The sequence below is a fragment of the Canis lupus genome, chromosome 37 (assembly GCF_003254725.2).
Source record: "Canis lupus dingo isolate Sandy chromosome 37, ASM325472v2, whole genome shotgun sequence".
NCBI lineage: Eukaryota > Metazoa > Chordata > Mammalia > Carnivora > Canidae > Canis > Canis lupus.
The window spans coordinates 26,593,164-26,603,004 of record NC_064279.1 but is presented as its reverse complement, the minus strand read 5'-3'; the positions used below and the strand labels follow the sequence as shown (position 1 = coordinate 26,603,004).

At 40.7% G+C, this 9,841-nt stretch overlaps 1 pseudogene; it reads right to left on the bottom strand.

Moving 5' to 3' along the window:
- Positions 1–3,763: 3,763 nt before the first annotated feature.
- LOC125754517 (60S ribosomal protein L31-like) lies at positions 3,764–4,144 on the bottom strand (annotated as a pseudogene).
- Positions 4,145–9,841: the final 5,697 nt, after the last annotated feature.

The window sequence follows — 9,841 nt, the reverse complement described above, 5'->3', positions numbered from 1 at the left end:
TCCAAGGCTTGCTGCATAAATAATGCTCTTAAATCTTGGTTGACTCAGGTTTGAGTTTTAAAATAGATGTAAATATATGGAGGTTTCTACTTGGAGAGCAGTTAACTTGGCGGGGGGGGGCGGGGGGAGGCGCTAAGTCACTTTACAAGAGGATTTGCCAAAGATTTCTTTAAATGTCAAGTTCCTCTCCACCAAATATGTGAAAGACTCTTAGCCACCTGACAGCAAAGGAAAGGAAGAGGGTGGTTGGATAAACATAAATCCCATCTGTGAGGCACCCCAGCTATTTGAAAATGAACTCCACACAACCATGAAGCAGCTGTGAGAAAATGCGATGCTATTTACACAAGTCTTATCTATACACACTTCTCCAGAAACAACTCAATTCTTTGAAACAATCTCGTGCTGGGCTTGACATAGAGGACCTGGCCGCTGACTGTCAAGTATGAATCACAGGCCAGGGATAGAATAACCTCGTGGAGAGGCAGGAAAGCAACTGGTCATTTATCACTGAAAGCACACATTAGGACATGTTCAAAAAAGCACAAGTCAACAGCTCTTAAGTAATCCTGAGGTTTTCACCCAATCACAGGATGGTCATTCTCAGCTTTGACTGGGGATACTGAGCTCAGCCAGACCAGGTCCAGTTTATTGAGGAGCAGTGGTTGTCAAACTCCATTCCCTGGAGGAACCTCAGGGAGATGAAGAAGACAGGACCCTAAAAACTCCCAACAAGTGCACATAAGTGTAAGACGGAACTGTCCTTCTTTCATCTCTTCTATGGCCTGACATTCCACAGAAGCTTTTATTTGCATAAAAAGGGCTTTACTGGGGCACCTGGGTGGCTCAGTGGTTGAGCATCTGCCTTTGGCTCAGATCGTGATCCCAGGGTCCCAGGATCGAGTCCCGCATGGGGCTCCCTGCAGGGAGCCTGCTTCTTTCTCTGCCTGTGTCTCTGCCTCTCTCTCTGGGTCTCTCATGAATAAATAAAATAATAAAATAAAATAAAATAAAATAAAATAAAATAAAATAAAATAAATAAAAGGGCTTTACTACTCCCCCACAAAAAAGTGGGGTTTTTTCTTAAATTCCTTTTGTTATATATTCTAACAAGTAGTCAGACATCAAGATGGTCCCCAGAACGAAAATCAATGAACAGAATTGTAGGAAGATAAAAGTCCCAGCACCAAATATGCAAGACTGAATTTTTTTAACTTTTTATTTGAAAATAACTTTAGAGGAAAGTTACAAGAATGAAAATAGTAAAAGAATGCCCAATTTTCTTTTACCTGGATCAGACTCTTTCCTTCAATCCCTGCCTCTGTGTGTGTGTGTGTGTGTGTGTGTGTGTGTGTGTGTGTATTTGTTTTCCCTTGAATCATTTTAGGGAAAGTTACATACATCATGGCCATTTATTATATTTCCTATGAACAGAGACATTCTCTTCTGTAACTATAGGACGGTAATCATCTTCCGTAAATTTAACATTGGAACATATTTTAATCTACTGCCCATACCCCGTTCTTGTCAACTGATCCAACAACGTCCTTACAGCATTTTCCCTCTGGAACGGAATCCAATCTAGGGTCAGGGATTTCATTTAGATCTCACGTCTCCCTATCCTTCTTTAATCTGGAACATTTCCAGGGTCTTTCTTGGTCATCCACAACAATGTTCTTTAAGTGTAGAGTTCCCCTCTCCCCCATTTTTAATAGACTGCCTCTCATTTGGAGTTTGTCTAATGTTTCCTCAAGATTTAGGTCACACATTCTCAGCCAGAATACTGCATAGGTGCTGTATCCTTCTCAGGCTGTTGCATTTAGAGACACATAATGTCATTCTTCTCTTATGGCTGATGGAAATTTTGATCAGTCAAGATGTCATATTTGTCCACTGCCTAATTGCTATTTTTTCCTGTGGAACTAGAAGTCTGTCTGGGAGAGACACTTTAAGATCATACAGATATCCTGCTTCTTTTTTTTTTCTTTTTTTGTTTTGTTTTTAATAATAAATTTATTTTTATTGATGTTCAATTTGCCAACATACAGAATAACACCCAGCGCTCATCCTGTCAAGTGCCCCCCTCAGTGCCCATGACTCATTCACCCCCACCCCCCGCCCTCCTCCCCTTCCACCACCCCTAGTTAGATATCCTGCTCCTGATCTAAATCTCTCTCTAAATTTAGCATGCATTGATGGCTCTTGCTTGATCTCATCTTTATCATAATGGTTACAAAATGCTAACTTTCCAACTTTGGCACCTTCTCCCAATTTACCAGTTGGCATTCAGCATTTCATTACAAACAAGAGCCCTCTTTTATCCCCCATATATTTATTATTAATGTATCCATTTGTTATTGGTATGGACTCATGAATTCCTGTGTTTAATGATTTATGACTCATTATTGTACTTCATGATTTTGGTATTCAAATTGTCCCAGATTTAACCATTAGAGTCCTTTCAAGCGGGGTCATGTGTCCTTATGACATGCTTTCATCTCTTTTTGAGCACTTTCTTAATTTCTAGCATTAAAAAAAGTGTTCCAAGTTCGTTTTACACTTATTCTGCCCCAGCCCTGGAATCAGATGGTTCTCCCAGAATCCCTGTCTCCTTTTAGTGGGGAATGGTATTAGAGACCAATATCTGGACACTAGGTGTGCTCAATGTAACTGAGGTGCTATTGTTTTTCAGCCCTTTCAGCAGACAAAGCTAGATAATATATGCATTATATATACATTTATACATACAAATATACATTCACAGGTGGCTCAGGTGGTTAAGCATTTGACTCAATTTCAGCCCAGGTCATGATCTCAGTGTTATGGGATCGGGCCCCATGTCAGGCTCCACGTTCAGCACAGTCTGCTTGTCCTCACCATCTGCTTCAACTCCCCCTCCACTTGCTTCCTTTCTCTCTCTCTCTCTCTCTCTCTCTCAAATAAGTAAATAAAACATTTTTTAAAAACAATATATATATATATACATTCATACATACATGCATACGTTTTAGAAATATGGTATAGACTAATAAACTTAATTTCAATCCATTCCAATAGGGCTTTTTCCTTCTCTTATTCTATATTATGTTGCTTCCTTCCTAGTAAGAACCCTGGCTCTCAACAACAATACATTTACTCATTGGCTCAATCCCATTACACATATAAAACTATTTCAGAGTTGCTTTTCCCTACCACTACAAAAAAACAAGCCTACTAAAAAGAATTCAGCATTTGTGTGCACAATCCCCACCTGCCTTTTCTTAAGACAGGGTATATAAAATTGTGTTTATAAGTAACTTGGACTAGTCTTTTTTTTTCTCTCTCTCTCTTCAGTATGATTATGGTATTCATCTGAAATACAATTGGGTGATGTGTTTCAGTTTTCTTTCAGTTTTAGGGATTTTTCCCTTTCCCATCCTTATTAATTTTACTTTTGAATAGAAAACATGAACATGATTATGAAGGTCAAAAGGTTTCTTTTGTAAAGATAAGCAAATGTATGTGTTTTCTAATTTTCCTTCTTTTTTACACAGAAGGTAGCATACCAAATATGTTGTTATATATATATATGTTTTATATATATATATGTTTTATATATATATATACTATATGTTCTTTTGCACTTTGCTTTTTTCAATGAACAAAATCTAGAAATCACTCCACATCAGTTCATAAAGATTTCTCTCCTTGTTTATAGCTACATAGCACTCCACTGTATGTATCATAGCTTTTTCTTTTTTTCTTTTTTTTTTTTTTCCAGCTTTATACCTTTATTTGACAATCAGCGATTAGTTCTCATCCACATTTACAGTCTGTAGATTTTTGAAAGTGGTGACAGGTACGTAGGTAACCAGCGTGTAGAGCTTGTTTGGTGAATTTTCATCCTCATTATGTTTTCTGGACAACCGCACATGGATACAATATGGAACATTCCTTATTCTGTTGAGCCTGGTGTCAATGCGCACATCTGGAGTTCCCATCTCCTTCATGGCAAATTTCTGGATCTCTTTGAGTGCCCAAGGGGCACGCTTCTTGAAAGCCACTCCGTGGATACGTTTGTGAATGTTGATGGTGTATTCTCTGGTCACTACCTCATTGATGGCAGATGGCCCTTCTTCTCGCCGCCCTTCTTTGCGGGACCCATTCTGCTGGGCCCTAGTTGGAAAGGAGTATCACAGTGTTTTCAATTCTCTGCGTTTGGACATTGAGGTTGTGTCCAATGTCATTGTGATTACAAATACTATATAGCGATATTTGAATTTTGCATATTTGTAAAACAGAAATATAATATTACAAATACAAATATTTGTAAGTGAATAAATTCATATATTTGTATTTTCATATTGCTAGAAATACATCAGGATAAATTCCTAGAAGTTGGATTGCTGGAGCAAAGGAGAAATCCACATATAGTTTTGGTGCATATCACTAAATTTCCCTCCATAGGAATTGTACCATCTTTTATTCCTACCAATAATGTATAAAAACAGCTGTTTCCTCATAGCTTTGCCAACAAAGTATATTCAAGCTTTCAGGTTTTTGCAAATCTGATGGGGCAAGGTTGGATTTTAAAGAAATGAACACAATTATGCACATTAAAGATTTTTAAAGAAAAAATAGAAACAGCACATACGAAAATCATTGGAGAGAATGGGGCAGCAGGGATGACCTAATGTGTTTTGCATTATAAATACATATATGAGGGATTAAGAAGTACGATGAGATGAAAGAAGGAAGAGACTGAACTAATAAAAATCCAATTACTTCTCAATCTCTGAAATTAAAAGGATTGTTAAATTAACATTATATGCAGGCAAGGAGAGTCAGTTTTACTGAGTGATGAATGAGTTCTGGGGTTGTATACTTAGATGGGGATAACGCCAGAGTGCATTTTCTTCCTATGAAAATGCCAAGATCCATTTGCTTTTTCCGGATGAAATGCCACTCCTGCACACCATATATATTTATTTAATGGCATTTGCTGCACCATATTACAATTATTTATTTTCAAGTGTGTCTTCTCTCCTAAATGGTGAGCTTACTGAGGATGGAACTACATCTTATTCCTCTGTATTTTTAGAACAGAATAATTACAGATGAGTGTAATTAGATCTTGGTTGCAGGAAAAGAAGGAAACATGGAATAGAAGATGGAAGTATTCAGTAACAACCTAAGATGGAGGCACTATATATCAAAACGTCGAGGTTCATTCGTGTGAAATTTTTGTTCAAAGAAAGCATTTTTTCCACAGTTAACATAGTGCAGCTTTCCCACAAGATATTTTCTAAACATATATTTAAATACAAATTCCCATCAGAATAAGAGAAGGATGTCACATCCCAGGGATGATGGCTAATGCCCAGTGAACAGGAAAAAAATTAGAAACTTCATGAATTTTGTCAAGATTAATCTTTTGGTACCTAAGTAAATCTCCAGGCTTTGATTACAGGTGTCAGTGCTGAACAGCACCTCAGTGAGAAATGGAAGTCAGTGGGATTCAATGAAGCATGAAATTTAAGCATAGAATCATTTACTAGCAGGCATTAATGACTAATAAGGCATCGTTATCACTAACGTAATAAATAAACTTGAGATCTTGCCAACACTTTCACATATTAATTTTGTGGATCCTGATAGTCTCAGGAAATAAGTTTTTTGTGATAATACTTTTACAGAAGGAGAAACCAGGTCTTACTTATTTTACCCAAGATCAGTGGGCCCTGATTTTCTGAACTCTGTGACTGCATGCATGCTGTTGACCAAAGGAGCCGAGTTAAAACCTAGCGAGTGATCAGAATTGACCGGAGAAATAGGAACCCAACTCTAATTAAGGAATTTGCTAATTGCTCTTCTCTCTGCAGACATTACTCCATTCTTGGTCTATAGCCCTGGCACAGACTTGACCTCAATCATGCTTTCTGCAAAACAGCAATGGGAGACAGAGAATGTTGTTTCCAAGTTATATTTGGCCACAAAACAAATCCCTTCTGTCCTTTCTTTTTGTTTTCTTTTTTTTTTTTTTTTAAGATTTTGTTTATTTATTCATGAGAAACAGAGAGAGAGAGAGAGAGGCAGTAACACAGGCAGAGATAGAAGCAGGCTCCATGCAGGGAGGCCAATGCAGGACTCGATCCTGGAAATCTAGGATCACGCCCTGGGCTGAAGGTAGATGCTTATCCGCTGAGCCACCCAAGCGTCCCCCTTCTGTCCTTTCTAGAGCTATATCCCCAAGCCCTTGGACCGCAGAGCTGCCCACAGCCTCCCCCTGCCCCAGACATCATTCTAAAGGCTCCCTGTTTTGAATATGTCCAGAATCCACTTTCCTGACTCAGTATCCAGGCTTTCCCAGGATGAGCTACCCAAGGCTCTGGGCCCCACCAGCTTCCTGCTTGGCTTTCCCTCTCCCTCTGGCCCCATTTGAACCTGGTAACGTAGGCTCTGAGCAGTCTACTTCCTGACCAACTGGGGAATCTACCAGGATGCAGCTCCCAAAACCACCCTAGGCCCCACAAGGCATGGCCAGTGCTCAGTGCCCACCCCGACCAAGGCTTGAAATTGTCAATGACCAAAACAAGGGACAGGTTGTCAGCATTTCTAGTGTTCTTCCAAGCCTACAGGTGGAATTAATTTTCCTTTTCTTTACCAATACCACAGAAGTTAAATATACTCAAGGGAAAGGGGAAAAAAAATTGGAGAAAAGACATGTTATAAGTGTATGAATCTAGGTTCTTGCATCTCCTCTATTCTTTGCCACCACACGCATAGTGATTAAGGGCACAGGCTCTGGAAGCAGCTGCCTGGGTTCCAATTCCGGTTCCATTACTGACAGTATCACTGTGGGCAAGCACCTTACCTTCCTTGTGCCCCATATCTTCATCTACAAAATGGAAATAATACTAGGACCTATCTCTTCGGGTTGTTATGAGGAATCAATGTAAAATCCATGTGAAGCACTTAGAACAGTGTCTGGCACATTTTAACTATCATTTCCACTGCTTCTCTTTACTCAGGCTCCAACTGTCTCTCATTTTCATGTTATTTCTAATCAGTTGTCAAGCCCAGTCATTATGTCACTGAGTGTCTCGCACGTTCTCCAGGTCCTCTCCCTTCTCTCTGCCACTGCTTAAACCCAGGCCTTGAGGCAGAGTCTACCAGTTGCCTTCCCCCACCCTCTTCCTCCCCCTTTTCTCTTTAAAAAAGGACCTTTCAGTGTTAGCCAGACATAGGCCACCCAGCTAAAAATTCCATTTCCCAGACTCTTCTCTGATTAGGTGTGGCCATGTGACAAGTTCCAACCAATGAGAACTAAGTAAAAGTGTTGCATGGAGCTTCTGGGCAGTTTCCTTTAAAAGGCATGTTCTTGCATAGCCTTCCTCTGTTTTGCTGCTGGATTGCTGCTGGGAACGATAGCAGCCCCCTAGGGATGACAAACAGCTACAGAACACCAGATCCCTGATAACTACAGAGACTACACATCAGTTCTTGACCGCTTACAACCACTTCTTTTATATGAGAGAGAAGTAAACATTTAACTTGTGACAGCTACTGATAGAAGCGGAGGAAAGCAACCCTGACTGATACGGACCCCATTACCTCAGTCTCTTCTAGATCACAGCCAACAGCTTCCTGATTTCTCCCCCCATCAACCTCTCTTTCCACATAACGGCCAGATCAATCTCCATACAGCACAGTTCTACACCCTCCCAGAGCCTTCGATGACCCTCCTCTATTAGGCCCAATCCCCTTAGCTACTGCCATCTGGCCCCCACCTATCTTTCCACACTTACCTTCGCTCCTTCCCTTCTTGTCCAACCAAACCCAGTGACTTCCTATTTCATATCCTTCCCTGTCCTTTGTTTTACTCATTCTCTTCCTTAAAATTTATGTGCCAAATCTGAATTTTCTTTCAGGGTTCAAGTGTCATTCAACCTACTCCATGGGGTCAACCTGCCTCCCTCCCTCAAGCCAGGAGTAATTCTCTGACTCCGCAACCTCCCTGCCACTCACTTCCGCTTGTGTTGGAGACCCCAGAAGCCTTCCTATGCTGAAACCCGGTTACGTTCCTGCCCACCTGGTACCAGACCTTGCCTGCTCACCTTCTCTCTTGATCTTCTTCCTACCCAGCAGACTCCCACACTTCTCCCTTTCCTGGCCCACCCTCTTCAGGCCCTCCTTCCTCCCTGCTCCTCGAGACAGAGACACTAGTGAGCTCACTCACTAAAGGGCTTTACCTTCAGTCCCTAAATCCCAAGAAGGAAAGCTTGGGCAGAGGAAGTAACAAACAATAAATGTGAGAGGAATCCTAGGCTTATGGAAGCCCACCATCCTTTCTGATTGGCCCCCCACCCCTGCTCACTGGTTCTTACATCTTCTTGAGCTGGTGCCATAAAGCACCACTGGACTCCTGTCTTTCCTGTTCATTCCTGTGAATAAGGCTCACCAAACTCTCTACCCCATTTTTAAACCTGCTGCCAACATCTGCCTCAAAAACTCTCTTCCCATCAACTGGGAAATAAATACAAAGAGAAATCCAAGCAGACTTAAGCAGACTTCTCCTGGCTCAGGTAAACATCATTTATCCCAAGGAACCCTCAAACTGGAGAGAACCCTTTCAGGAGGGAGGGAGTCCTTTGAGGAATTTTTCTGTATCCTCTTTCCTTGCATTGTATCACTTTGTACTTTAGTGTACCATATAATAACTACCTGTTTATTTGTGTCCCTGCCCATCCCCTGCCATACTGACTTCTCTCTTGGGAAACTATAAACTCTTCAGAGAAGAATCAAAATTTGATTCATCTTTTTAGCCCCACACAGCATATCTAGACCAATGCTTTGCATGAGTAGCTACTCATTCTAATATTAAATTAAAATGTATGACATTAACTAATTAACAGAATCAATGGGACTGGATTTGGTAGAAAGAATCTACGGAGAAGATATGGCTCCAAACCATGATACAAAGAATGGATAGAACTTGGACTTGCTGAGAACAGAAAGAAATGCTGTGAGCAGGGGTCGCTAGAATCCTAGGTCAAAGTTCTAAAAGAATTGTTTGCCTCCCTCACGAGCACATATCGTGCCCCAAGACCTCATGCAGAGGAGCCTTCAGCTCTAAGTAGCCTTACTCAGAAACTCAAAAATTTCTGAAGTAAACTATCTCAGGACCTCTATATTCTAGGTACATTTGGAATAACTGGACTTCCGGAAAACCAATGACAGTTTCAGGAGAAACTCAGACCCAGGCCCTCTGTACCTTGCACAATTTTCCCACTTCTAAAACCCCCACCCAGTTTTGGAATTTAGTAATAAGAATCATAGAGGCTGTGTGTGTGTGTGTGTGTGTGTGTGTGTCAAGGAGATGGAGGGGAAGGTTGAGATGAAACTTACCGAATAAATGTGGTGTTTCGTATTCTCTAATTTGAAAAATTCATCTTAAATAAGAACGCAGTTAGAATCATATCAGGTTGATCTCTGACAGAGCCTTTTAAGTGAAATTGTTTGGACTTGCAACCAAGGCAAGAAATTCTACCTGGAAAGCAAGCATTTATTTTATAAGATGGGCTATCAATCCCAAAATGATTACTGACAGTTCAGGAAGGATTCAAACCAATTAGATTCTCTGTTCAAGTTGATTCCATTCCATTTTTCAATGCCCCAGTGAAGTCTTTATATAATCTAAGGCCAGTCCCTCCCAACCGCAAGAGGTCACAGATGAGAGGGACAGCCTGACCCAGGCTTCATGCAGAGCAGATGTCCCTGCTTCATGCCAATTAAGAGGCAGGAACTGTGCTCTCCAGCTCTGGCCTCTGATTATATGTTTATGTGAAGTTATATGTAACTG